The sequence below is a fragment of the Eucalyptus grandis genome, chromosome 5 (genome assembly GCF_016545825.1).
Source record: "Eucalyptus grandis isolate ANBG69807.140 chromosome 5, ASM1654582v1, whole genome shotgun sequence".
NCBI lineage: Eukaryota > Viridiplantae > Streptophyta > Magnoliopsida > Myrtales > Myrtaceae > Eucalyptus > Eucalyptus grandis.
The window spans coordinates 18,891,521-18,905,647 of NC_052616.1; the positions used below are offsets into that span (position 1 = coordinate 18,891,521).

At 38.1% G+C, this 14,127-nt stretch overlaps 1 long non-coding RNA gene across 2 annotated transcripts; it reads left to right on the top strand.

Annotated features, from left to right (window-relative positions):
* The first annotated feature begins 7,501 nt into the window (after positions 1–7,501).
* On the top strand, positions 7,502–10,907 carry LOC104444459. Of its 2 annotated transcripts, none has more exons than XR_725410.3 (4): positions 7,502–7,885; positions 8,490–9,917; positions 9,992–10,268; positions 10,368–10,907. It is a non-coding gene; the product is annotated as an uncharacterized LOC104444459 (long non-coding RNA). The 2 variants fall into 2 exon arrangements; XR_005551476.1 differs by having other exon boundaries at positions 8,699–9,917.
* Positions 10,908–14,127: the final 3,220 nt, after the last annotated feature.

Consider the following 14,127-nt stretch of genomic DNA (forward strand, 5'->3'; position numbering starts at 1 on the left):
AGTTTTTCTTAATTCTTTCTTTTACTTTAGGAAAATCAATCAAGAGAATTGATTCTTCGTCATACCTAGACCAGACTTATTGAAGTAAGGTCTTTGTGCTGAAAGAATTTTCTCAAGTTTTTCGGACCCTATAGAAAATTTCTTTGATATATTTGATAAGTCTGTTTTTAAAAAGCATTTTCTTTTAAAAGATTATCTTCATTTTCTTTAAGATTAGAAACAGACAAGTCTAGACTTTTAACTCTTTCTCGCTAAAACATGTTCCTTTTGTTTTAGAGCTGAGTTTTTTTTTTCAGTTCGGAAATTCTTTTGAGAGAAGTCTTAAGACTAAAGCATAGTTCATCAATATATTTAGAAATTTTAACAGGAATTTTGAAATCACTTGCCTCAAATTCACCGTCCGAGTCCGATCCCGAGTCCGATCCAGTCCGAGTCGATTGTGCCATCGACATAGATTGGCATATTCATTATCACTTTCTTCACACTCGGTATCACCCGTGTTTCGGCTTTGAGAGCTTTTCGAAATTTTTCAGCTTTTCCTCTCTTCTTCTTCGTAAGAGAACAGTTGGGTACGATGTGTCCCTTTTTCTTGCATTCAAAGCAGACTACATCTTTATTTGGTTCCTCATCATCAACAGACTTGGTCTGCTATCTTTGAAAGCTTTGTTTCTTTGAGTTGAACCTTCTTCCTTTTCTATTCAGTTTTCTAAATCTTCTTATCATGAGAGCAAGCTCCTCATCGTCCATATCATCTTGTAATCTGTAACATCGAATCATCATTTGATTTTAATGCAATGGATTTCTTACCTTTTGGATCTTCATCTTCATTGATCATTTCCACTTCATAGGACCGAAGAGTTCCAATCAGCTCGTCGACGAGATAGTGGCATGATTCTGCGTCTCTCTTATCGAAGTCTTTATGTGATTCCAATCCCTTGAGAGTCCACGCAGTAGCTTGTTTACCTTCATGGGATCAGAAGTTGGTTGACCTTGATTTTCAAGACCATTCACAATATCTCGAAACGACTAAACATATCGAGATATTGATTCTCGGTTTCATTCAAGGCTTCGTATTGACCGAGAAGAATGTTGATTCTTGTTTCCTTCACTCGATCTGTTCCTTCATAGGTGATATGCAATCTGTCCCAAACTTCTTTTTGCTGTACCACAAGAAGATATTCTATTATATTCAGTTGGTGATAAAGCACAATATAAGGAGTAAATTGCTTTTGCATCGAGTGTCCTGTCTCTTGATTATTTCTTCCCGAGACATTCCGCTGATTTCTTGATTTCTTTTCCTCTTTCGAGACCGATGCAAAGTGGTAGGAGTAATTCCTTTTCTACAACGTCCCATTCCAGAGGATCCTTTGATCGTAGGGAAAGCTTTCATCTTGTTCTTCCGGATGTTCTAATCCTTTCCATCAAAGTAGGGTGGTCTCAGTATTGCTTTGCCCTTCCATCAGCCCTAGTGCTAGCATACTAGCCATGGATCTTTAACTCAAGTAAAACACTTCAAACAAAGTGAGTACACGGGCTCGATACCAATTGATAGTGCTAGTATGAGTACCTAGAGGGGGGTGAATAGGTGCCTAAACAATTTATCGATATACGGAAGCGATTCTTAACATATGATAGAAAGTAAATTCTCTCTTAATTAACAAAATGAAATACGATTGAGGTAGAGAGAGTGAGGAAGAGAAAATTGAACACGGGATTTATAATGGTTCGGCTTATTCCAAGCCTACGTCCACTCTTCCGCATTGACAATCCACCGGCTGGATTTCACTATGATCAAAAGAGGAGTTACAGCACAGCTTTGCCTTGATTCCACAGTGTAGATGTTTTACCACACCTCCTCAAGGTCTCTCACAAATATAGACTCTCTCTTTTGTATACAAGTATTCGCTCAAAAGATTTATCTAAACAAATAGGAGCTTCAGACTTTGGAATTCTTCTATCGCGCGCTCCTCGAACAACTAAGAACGTCTTCCTTATATACTCCTTTATGCCATCATACCCGTTGGCACTTACCAAAGGAATTCCTCCAATCTACCCGTTGACGGAATCAATTAGGAAGATTGTTCGAGTTATTAAAGGAACGTGTTGATAGCCCATCAATCATGTTCGCCCATACAATCGGGATCTCGGTTTCCATAAGTAGAACCTTCCAATAATATTTAGATAATCATCGAATCTTCAGTCATTGAATCAATCTTGATCAATCAAAGGATTCTTATACGTCTTCTCCAACCACGAGATCTTCTCCAGATGATAAGGTTAAATCCTAAACAAAACATCCAGTTCTGGATAACCTTTCTTCAACGGATTAGAGACTGTCAATGAGGATAGACTTTGAGTCTTGAGTCGGCTGTCTAGGAAGTCTTCGAGACTTTAACCAACAGAGTCCGCCGACCTTCGACTAGATCGATGGAAACGTTTTGTCAACTTCAAAACACTTCACGAAGATTTCTCCAACAAAGTTACCTAACTTTGTTTGTTTTGGTCAGCAACACCTCAAAAATTTACTATCTTTTTAGAGTTTACCAATGTAAATTAGTGTTTTTTTTGTTTTTTACCAATGTAAATTAGTGTGACTCGCTGCCTTTTATCCTATCCATTTACAACCTAATATTGGATTACTAGGTCTCAATTAAGTTACTTATTGATGTTAATTTTTATTTTTTAACTTGCCAACTTTTCTAGTCATTTAAAAACTAACGTTCGTCTTTTTATCATCACCTTAGATATACCATCTCATTTTAGAAACATTTCGAATGTAAATACATGGAGCGCTTTTGTTTTGTGAACAATGTTTACCTTCGATCAGATTAAATTCTCGGGTTATTTTCAAGTGCGTCGGCGGGACATTAGAGCAATCGGTCTTCATTGATTTATCTCAAAGTAACTGTGTTTCTGATGGTGTGATTAGCGATTTTTGTGGATTTACTCTGGTGCGCTCTTGGTTTTGTGAACAGGGATTAGTATTTGTTTGCATAGTGTGTCTATCCCTTTGTTTTTGTGTCACGGATCCTCAAATTTCCCTGTGATTGTCCTCACTACAATTCGATGTTCTTCATCAGCTCAATTTGTTTTGCTAACCTTGGGTAATGAAAACATTTTAGGAACTATAGATGCAAAGCAGCGCAAGCCTCGTAGACTGTTGGCGGATTATATTGGCATCATCCATATGATGTTATGCCATTCCTCTATGTGATTGTCAGCTATATTGGAACTTAAGCTTATTATGAGAAATCCAATCCTGTCAGTCATGCTAATTGTGGCTTTCTTTGGGTACTTATGTTAAATTTCTACTTCCGGTTGGCCCTTAATATCAGACATTTCATTTATTTTATAATTTTTGATAGTTTTTAACATGGTAAATTAATCGTTATATGACCAGGAAATTTATTTATAAAGGTATCTATGTGGTATAGAACATATGTGGAGATAAATTATGCTTGCAATGATTCGCTTTTGTTTTGCTTTCATTGATTGTATTTATGGTTTTGTTTTGAGGGTATTTTAAACTTATAATTTGCCTTCCTTTCGTAATGTGTACATTTCTAAAGTTTTCTGTTATTCATTTATATCCTTTTCCTAATATTCTACCCAAGAGAGAGTGGTGTTGCTCGTCATTGGCGGTGGAGGAAGGAAACATGCACTTTGCTTTGGGAAATGCCGAGCTCGGGGGATGCCACTTGCATTCCAGATTGACGTTCTCGATAGTACAATGTTATTTCTATATTTTGGAAGCAGCGAATCGGACTAGTTGTGGTCGGACCACAGGCTCCTCTTGTTGCGGGTTTGGTAAATAATTTAGTTGAAGGCTGGAATCCCTGCCTTTGGTCCTTCATCAGAAGCTGCTGTTTTAAAGGGTTCCAAGAGCTTCATGAAGAAAATGTGGGACAAGCGTAACATTCCCAGTCAAGTAGTTTCCTAGTTGGACATGTAGCATTAGCTTTTCCTCCATTTGGTTTACCGACTTATCATCAAACCAAGAATCTGTTACTCTGAAAACGATATTGATTATGATATGTCGAATGCCACTGGATGTTGGTGACCGTCACATGGAACAACTAAGGAATTGACATCTTGCCGTTTGCTGAATTATTCATACTCCATCGCATGCTTCATGGAAAAGACTTAGTTCCTCACCATGTTTACGAATAATTCGTGCAGTATACGACTTTTACAGACGCATCTGCAGTGAAGCTGACAGCAGTTGAAGGTTGCAATTTTGTTGGCAGTCTCTATGCTGGACTCATGATAGAGAAGAAATCTTGGATGCCTAAACTAACTGATTTGGAGATCTGAAACACCAGGTTTTCCGACATGTCTTTTATCAATATTTATTTATGACTGTGATTGTATCAAGAGTCCACCTTCAACAATAATGACCAATTTTGTATTGAAGTACCGAGTTGTGGCTGCTCAATGCTTCAGTTTCAGTGATTCACTGGCAATCTCTGTCTTCTTTTTCTTGGGCTAAGATCTCTGGTCTCTATTTTCTACAATTTGAACATGGGATTTATAGTGAATATAGTGCAGAGTGCTGGGTACTTATGGATGTACCAAATTATCCTATAACTATGTAGAAAAGATGCCATTAGAGATTGATAGGGTAGTTCACATCGGTGCACGGTAATCTTCAGTTTTTCACGTCCAATCCCTTCAGCAGCAGTTCCCCCCTTCCCTGTAGGTGAGAATTCAATACTGTGAGCACGTGTGCTGCAAAAAAATTAAAAGATACTAATATAAATGATCAGCAAATATGGAAGTTCATGTAGCTTTGATGTATGAGATGATTGTTTATCAGTGTGAGATAAGTGATCATAATCTAGTGAACAGAGAAGACAATCCGGTAATGCCGTTGGGATTTCATCCTTGGCCTTAATGCTCCTACCTCTCAGCCTTTTCTTTGTCGCTCAACCTCGGTCCTTTTATTGTCATCTTGAAATTTATACTTTATGGAATCACTATAATGTGCTGACAAGTTGACAATGAGAGTGCGTTTAGTCACCCTCTTGTGCTCCCTCTTACATATAGGTGTTGATATCTCACTTTCAGACTCGGCGCTTAGTGTTGCTGTCAGCGTGCAGGGAAGAGCTGCACTGAGTGACACTGAATTGGTTGCTTGGATCTGCCAATGTGGTGGTAATGGGCAAGTACGGCCTATCCGGGAGCCTACGGAAAGGGGAGCGTGATCTGGAATCTGGAAGAACCGGAGCTTGTTGCTCCATCTATTAAAATATTTCATGCCGGAACTGCTTTCATCTCAGATGGCAATTTTGTCGCAGCCGGGGTCATGTTCGCAGTTCACTCACCACCAGGGGATGAAACCGGAAGAAGCTTGCGAAATAGCTTACCAAGCAGTTGAAGCTATCAACTTGCCAGGAGGATTCTGCCAGCATGAAATTGGGTGGAGAGCACTTCCAAAGAAGCAATCTGCAAAGCAAACTAAAGCTAATGTTGACCAGGCAGGGCATGACATTTTGTACCGACATGGATGCCGCAACAGTTCATTGGGACATACATATCCTTTATCAGTATGGTGGGATAGACTTTCGATCCTCATCGTCACTGATGGTCTAAGAGTTCCATATTGGAGCAGTGGTTTACCGAACTGTAAGTATAGGCAGAGAGTATCGAAGATACATGAAAGGAGCGAGACCACTTCCCGAGTTTGGATTTCAGATTTGTCCGTTGGCGAAGGCAACCATCGGGTGGCTTTGCAATACTAGAGAATGATGTCCTATCCTGTCTTGATTGGGTGGTTAACCTTCCAACTTCTTTAAGAGAGTTACTTGTATCAGTCATGGATAAAAATTAGGGTTGAGTGGGCGGAACCGAAAACTGCCCACCAAGAACCGGTCCAAAAAAATTGGAATCCGGAACTACCCATTGATTCCTTGGACCTACCTGAGAATCGGATTGTCGGTCCGGTTAAGTTATCAAGTAAATCTATGGAACTGGTTCTCAATCCATACAGAATTGCATATATCAATTTATACCATCACACTCACTACAGAATTGCCAAAGCACCAAAGGGAACGGTATAAACAAAGGAGTGTGTATCAAGATTTGAATAATAAAGAACTGCCATTGGAATTAGGGACGCTAACTATTGATGGAAGCAAAGACTACATTGTTTGATGCACCTTTGAAGCCTTCCATCTGTAACTAAAACTGAAGGCTCAATATGTACAAAGCCGTGCAGAGCTATTTAACATGGTCCTCCGCATCATATGAACTAGACAGAAACTAGAGGTGGTAAAATGGGTCTCTATTTAAATCATAAATGGGTCATATATGGATTACTTATTTTTTGAAGAAACTAATTAAATGAATTTAACAATTAAAGACTTAAGATAGGTGGGTCTTAAGCGGGTCATAAATTAGTTGGATTTAGAACCCATTTTTAACTAAAATCTCACAATCTCTCTCTTCCCTCTTTAACTTTACAAAAAAAAAAAAAAATTTATAAAAATCAAAATGATAAATTTTTTTCTTTTTCTTTTTCTTTTTTCTTTTTTTCTTTCTTCTTCCTCCTTCTGGTGGCTGACACAGTGATGGCCGGGCGACCAGCGAGGCAAGCCTCGAGCTCGCTGGCATCGGGCAAGCTTGATCCCGTTGAATATGGCGAGGCGGAGGCCTCCTCGACGTTCGGCAAGGCTTGAACTTGCCAACGTTAGGCAAGACTTGAGCCTTGCCGGATCCACCGGGGGGTGGGTGAGCTCGAGCCTCACCGATCCGGCGAGGCGGAGGCCTCGCCGATCTAGCGAGCACGGAGCTCGTCGACATCGTGAGCCGAGCAAGCTCAAGGCTCGCGTGTGGCCGATCGCCGAGCTGTCATCATGGCGGTGACAGGCCAAAGAAGAATAAGAACAAAAAATAAAAAATAAAAAATAAAATTATATTCTTAAAAATAAAAATTATTAAATTTTTATTTTTTAAAATAATTATTTTAAAAATGATAAAAATTGTCCATTAAATTTGTGTTGTATAAAAAAAAATTTAGCAATACCATTTTTAATATTTATATAAGAAATAAGATTTCTTAGATTTAGTTAAATAAGTAAGTACGGATCAAATGGCATATATATATATATATAGAGTTAGTTCCAAGGACATTTTCACACCTACAATCGAAATTTAGACCGATCCCCATGAAAAACACCAATTCTTATATATATATATATATATATATGAGTTAGTCCCAATGGACATTTTCACACCTACAATCGAAGTTTAGACTGATCCCCATGAAAAACACCAATTCTAGGCTAATTTGATCCATTTCCGAGCCATTCTCAATTCCTTTGCACGCCTTTAAAAAAAAATCGCCTTAACCATCATTGAAAACCGGTAGCGGTGGAGTAAAAAAGATAATCCAAACTGAAATTGAAACCGAATAAAAAAAAAAATCCCCTGTCATTTTGATGCGGGTTTCATTTCGGTTCGGGCAGTAAGTACAGAAGCAAACTACTACGAACACATCCATATACTTGTTTCCAAACCTATCAACACGTAAAGGAGGAAAACCTAAAAACATCTCCGACGCCATCCACTCCTCCACCTCCGCCCCCTCCCCTCGCCCGTCTCCGCAACCATCTCGCCTGCATTCGCCAGCAGCCTCGCCGACCTGAACTCCCTCCCCCATCGGCCCCCCTCCAGCTTCTCCAGGCAGCCTGCGATCGCGTACCCTCCGGAACAGCGTCCCCTCGATGGGGAACTTTGTCCGGTTATTCTGCCGTGTCTATTGTGGCCGTGGTCTCTGCCGTCATCCCCATTGCCTCTGCCCTTGTTTATGTTGTCGCCCTCGTCGCTGATGTCCGTGTTGTTACCTCCATCCTCGATCAACTCTGTTGACTCTGTGAAGTACGAGGTAGGGTACTCTCTCTCTCTCTCTCTCTTCAGAGTAAACTGCTTGTTCTAGGTTGAATTGTAGCTTAGATGGGCTTACCAGCATGTCGTTTTTTGTCTATTTGCGATTGATTTTAGAGATCCTCTGCTTGCCAACTAGAGTGCTCTTGCAATTTTCCAGATTTTTCCTTTTATCACTCAACATGAATGTTCATATAATCAAACTTTTTTTGTCGTTAGATGCTGCAACCATTCTTCAAAATGTTTACTACCCATTTATGTTTTGGTTTTCCATTTTCCGAGCTCTAAATTGAGTACTCTGCCGTGACTGTTGCTGAACCTGAGCGTATATTGGGCAAGTAATGCTGTTTTATCTTGTTATGTCTTGTATCATTGAACGGGTTGCTGTGTAGTCCAAAATATGCCATGCCTTGACATATCAAAGATCTTTTGCCTATATGAATGCCTAATGAGGTGCTTAGTTACCAGAGAATTACAGGATCACAGCTTAGAGTTTTACTGAACTTATGCAAGATTGTTTATTAAATATTTGCTAGCTGCATAGAGTAGCGGTGGTAGCCAATGAATTTCTGTTATGAAAACATGAATGTGAAATATTTTTTCAGGATTGCTAGATGTCTTCGATGAGAGATTTTGGCTATTGGTAAAAAGAATCCACTCAAAGTTCTTGATCTGTCTCATAACACTTGAGACATGGTTGTTATGAGTTATACGTGGAAGAAAGAAGTAAATTGAAGAATTATTTTTCCGATACATCTTCTAGATGTTGTCTTACCACTAACATATGCTGTGTCTCTCACTTATCATATCGTAGATGCTGATTGGAAGCAGCAGTTAAAAAGTCAGATCTCTAGTCACTTTGCTGAGAGGTTATAGGAAAAACAGTTGAGAAGTGCTTAATTGGTCGGGGATTCAGAGGGTGTTTTTCAATCATCGCAGATAATGCGAGCTCAAATATCTTGGGATTCAATATGTGAAAATAGAGACTTAAAACTCTTGAAACTCTCTAGTATTGAGAGGTGAGTTACCCCACTTGAGGTGTTGTGCTCATGTATTGAGTTTGATTGTAAGAGAAGAGATGAAAGATAAAAATGATTCCATGGTTAGAACATTGTGTGGTGTGTGAGGTCTTCTCATGCTCGGATGAGATGGCTCAGGAGTTGCATTGAGCTAGAGAATGTTGAGTACAAGAGATTTGTATGTTTGGATATTGAGACTGTCGGAACTCAACATATATGATGTTGGAGCCAGATTTGGCATATTGGAAATTCAAGATAGCAAACTTGCAGACCTTTCCAAGGCAAAAGTTATGTCACTAGTAATGATTGCGTGTCTATGGGATTGATGATTGATGGACATTGTGAGATTGAGGAATAAAGAATGCACGAAATGGCCAAGAGAATGAAGACCAAATTCAATAAGTATTTTGGTAATGTGAACAACATTAATCTTACTTTATTCATTGCTTGTGTACTTGACCCTCGACAAAGTGGAAATATGTAAGATGATTGATGTGAAAGTAAGCAAGCAGAGACATTAGGAGATAAAAGTAACATCTCTGATGTTATTGTTCAAGCAATACCGCACCGGTATGGTATATGCCCCCAAAGCAACAAATAAGGGGTTGAGGTCAAAAAGTACAAGGATTATAAGCCTATCAAAGTTTCTTGTAGTTGGTGATGACATTGTGATGGCAAAGTACTGTATCCAAATGGGACGACAAAGTTTGGAAAAAAAATCTGAATTTGATAATTGTTCAAAGAAAGCATGAGAAGTTATAGGCCCAACTTTGATATCTTAAATTAGTGGAAAGTGAATGCTTCGAGATATCCTATTCTCTCTTTCACTGCTCGAGACATATTGGATGTGCCCGTCAACTGTAGCATCAGAGACCACATTAGTACAAGAGGTTTTTATGTAGCTCCTTGAGCCTGAGTGTGGTAGAACTCTATATGTGTTCGAGATTATATATAATATATGCCATTCACTTTCAATTGAGGATGACTTGGAAGAACTTGAAAATTTCGAATCAGGTAAAAATAAGTTTTATAGAGTGTTTATTCCCTTCTTTATCATGATGGTTACTTTAGTTTTCAATTTAATGCAGAGTTCTCAACTCCAATCATGGAGCCAAACTCGATGGTAGTTTCTCTTGATGACTAATGAAGTTGCGGATTGGTACATTTAATCCCATTTCTTATTTTTATTATGAATTTAGTTCTTGGTTCAAGGTAAACTGGCGGACTATGGTCATTTGCGTTCATTAGTATATCTGTATCACCATTTATTGTCGGTTATCTTCGATGGTTTGCACGTGTTTCCACAGCGGGTTAAAGACTTGCTCGATGAACACTGGCTCTTTAGATACTTGGAACCAGAAAACTGTGAGTTGCCATACTTTGAGGACAGTGCCTTGTTTTGATTTTTTAAGTGATGACTGATGGACATAGCTCTGAAGTCGTCTTCTTCGGTTATGATATCAGGAAAAGGAAGAGCTTAAACAGAGAATCAAATCCCATTTCTCATTAAAACAAAATCCCAGGCGGTGCGACCAAAATGTCTGGAGCAATGGAAGAGAAGTAGGATATCTTGAAGAATTTACTTTCCAACCGATTCAACATATCAAAGTCAAGGCTGTGAAGTTCACATGCATCATCTAAATACTATCCAATTCAGATTTTTCTATCCGATTGTGTTGTCCCATTTGGCAAAGGCACTTCGCAGTCACAATGCCAGTACCAACTAGAGGAGTCTTTGACACGCATATCATCCTCATACCTTTTTACCTCAACCCTCACTTGTTGCTTCGAAGGCACGCCAATTTGGTATTGCTCAATTGGCAACGTTGGAGATGTTGTTTTATCTTGTAATGTTTCTATCAGCTAACTTTCATAAACATCATTGATTAAATGTCTCGCATATTCCCACTTATGTTGAGGGTCAATTATGGAAGCAATGAACAGAGTAAGATTGATGTTGTACATTGCTAAAATACTTGCTGTAACTGAATCTGGTCTTCGTTATCTGGTCATTTACTACAAGCCTATGTCCTCATTCTCACAGTATCCATCAATCATAGTATGAATGACATAGAAATCCTTCATAAAATGTTTACTATTGAATAAGAATCACAAACTTTTAAATTTGTATCATGGAGCAATTTAAAAAAAGGAAGAAATTGAAGGAACAATATATAAGCACTCGATCAAAGGTTAGTAATTTCATATGGTAGTTGGTAGATATTGAGGTGTTAGCAAGAAAGATTAAAGAGGGGGGGGTGTTACTATTTAAAAAGGGTTAACTAAGTAAATGGAAAAGGTTGGTAACTCACTCTAAATTAGGTTGGTAATCTTTTAAAAAGAGCTAGTAATTAGAGGAGTGATAATCAAGTTAAATTAAGCATATAGTGGATGAAGCTAAATTCCTGCTGGGCTCTTTTGAAAATATCTCCTTGGCCCATTGTCATCAATCCGCAAATTGTGTAGCAGATTGGGTAACTAAGGCCTGTAAAATGAATTCCTTGTCCCATTCTTGGGTAGTCCAGCCTCCCCAATCTTGGGTAGTCCGGCCTTCCCAACATCTTTGGGATTTGCTTTGTTTGGATGCCCCAGAGGGTCTTTTGGTATTAATATTAAAATTAAAAATTTAGTGAATCGAAAATTTGACTGGATAAACTCAATTAGCATAAATCTAAAAAGTTTAAGATTAAATAAGTCCAATTGAAAAGTTTAGAACTGAATTGATAGAAATGTAATAAATTTAAAACTTTTTTTATACTTTTCTAACGTCTTATATTGATCCTTTTCAATTCAACAGCTTCCACTTCTAACATTTTCAAGACATATAAATCATGGAGGAAACAAAATGTTCACGAGGATGGCAACGGGAGCGTGCGGAGGGGCCAGGGGTCGCAATACCTCAGCCTCTTGTCCTCAATACGTTCATAGAGATTCAGAATACAAATTTAATTTTATCATCGCATGATTCGACCAAAGGCTCGGTCAAAGCCTAATTTCGATCCCCACAATGACCGCCCCACTCTGATTGTCCTACCTCTTTCCCATATTAATCATTTCTGTTGGGAACCATTTTGCTATGTACCGAGAATGATTTTGCATTAGCAAGATCCAGAAGTCAAAGCAATATTATCCATCGTCACACTAGGAAAATCATGTCTTCCGAGTGAAGGCATTTCGAATCGAGTATGAGAAATCTCGAACCGGACTTAATTTAATCCTCTAAAGAGAGCTCATCATTTTGAACTTCTTTTGTCTTTAAATAAGTAATATATAAACAAATCAACCTAAATAGTGTAATGCAGCTTATTAGAGAAAATACCAACCAAGGACGAAGGGATTGCTAAGTGAAACACAAAGGTTCAAGGCATGCCCATCCAAAAGGATTCCAACTTGTAAGACCACGAAATCAAAGCTCATATCTTAATTAGTCATCTCACTTCTTCTGGAAAAATCGTCCAAAAAGTTCTAAACATTTTTAATTTTGTCAATTGAGTATTAAATTTTGTTGAAGGATTTCAATCTCCACTTGAGATGTTTAATGATTAGAGCTCGGTTCAAATAGTCTTATTTATGTAATAACGTAACAAACCAGGAAGCTCCACTTTCAATTGTTGTCCCCCATCATCATGACTATCGTCTAAAAGAACGGCGCCAAGGGAGCGTTTCAACTGCTTTTTTTCTAATCAATGAGCAACCACCAATACACTCATTACCCCCTTTTTCTTTGGGTAATTAGAACATTAATAACTATTTGAGTACTTGGTAATTTCCTACCTTTTCAAACTACCAGAGAGCGCCATCTTTTCGGGACATTCTCAAATTTTGATTATTTTATAATACTATTTTATTTCATGCATTATAAATTGATATGTCTTCTTTGAACTTTCCAAAGCTAAATTTTATAGTCGTACTAAATGGTTATATACCAATAAAAAAAACGAAAAAAATAATCTGTCAGCTGCCCTTTTGATATTCATGTCCAATGTCCATTAACAAATCTCCCTACCATCCATCATTAAGTAGTTAGCCTTTTAATTAGTTGAAACAGAAATTAGCTTCTTTATAGGACAGACAGAAATAAACAGGTTTGATTTGCCTGAGATAATCTGGTTCGATTTGCCATAAGAACATGCCTAGAAATCATGAGATCTCATGATAGCAGATCACAATTTGTTCTGCCTTGATTGGGCCAAGTGGTTAGTTGCCTGTCTTGGTGGATTAAGACTGGAAATGACAATTAGAGAACATGTTTGAACAGTGCTAATCGATGGTCCATAAACTAATAAGCACTGATTCCATTAAGAAACTAGTTTTAATGCTTATTAATTTGTAATTGATTTTGTCGTTTAGCCATGCGAAGGCCCTTTCTTAGGTGTTTCCTCCTGAGATACTGTCTTCTGCTGGAAAAAGGCGGTATTCAGAACGGACGCAGCAGCAGTCTGTGCTTGCTGGTTCTCTAGGAAATTATAATTAATGCTTAGGGAAGTGGCACTGAAATCTTCCGGATCTTGCCCATAGTTTGATTCACATGTTACAAATTTTCTTTCCTATTTTCATTTAAAAGCGAGAGACGGTATATATTCTCGAACAGTCCTCATGCACCAGATTAAACCCACCTCTCAGGTCTGGTAAAAGACAAGCAATCCGTACTAGCAGCACTGCGAGACTAACATGGGATTATCCCCTTTTGGCATGGACCCCAAAAGGTTGTATCAAGTAATCGAACCTGAGACTTCATGCTTGTTGAAACACAACAACCCTTGTTGTTTTATTGCCCGATCAATACTTTTAGGTCTCGACTTTTATTTCTTTAGTTATTTTATTACATAGACCTTGCGAATCGAGATCTTAATTATGAAGAAAGAAACTGATTTATTCGATATCCTAGTAATAGTAAAAGCATACAAATGACTCTCAAGAATGTTTTTGGTAAGCAAGCATTATGATAGTTACTAATTTACAATGATATAAGCAAACGATGACTTTCATCTTTTTAATAGATGGTATGGGAAGTGAGCCTGCTATACATACTCAAAAATTTAAAGTAATGATTAAATTAATTATACTTCTGAAAAAATGAGAATTATTCCTAGAGGAAAGAGAAAGGAATTATTATATTACTCGAGTTATTTTTTTTGTTTGCTACTTAAAAGAGAAAATGAAAAGGTCAGCTAAGAAAGGGGAAGGTGGGGAACAGTCTTAGTGCGCTTGTGAAGGTGTATAT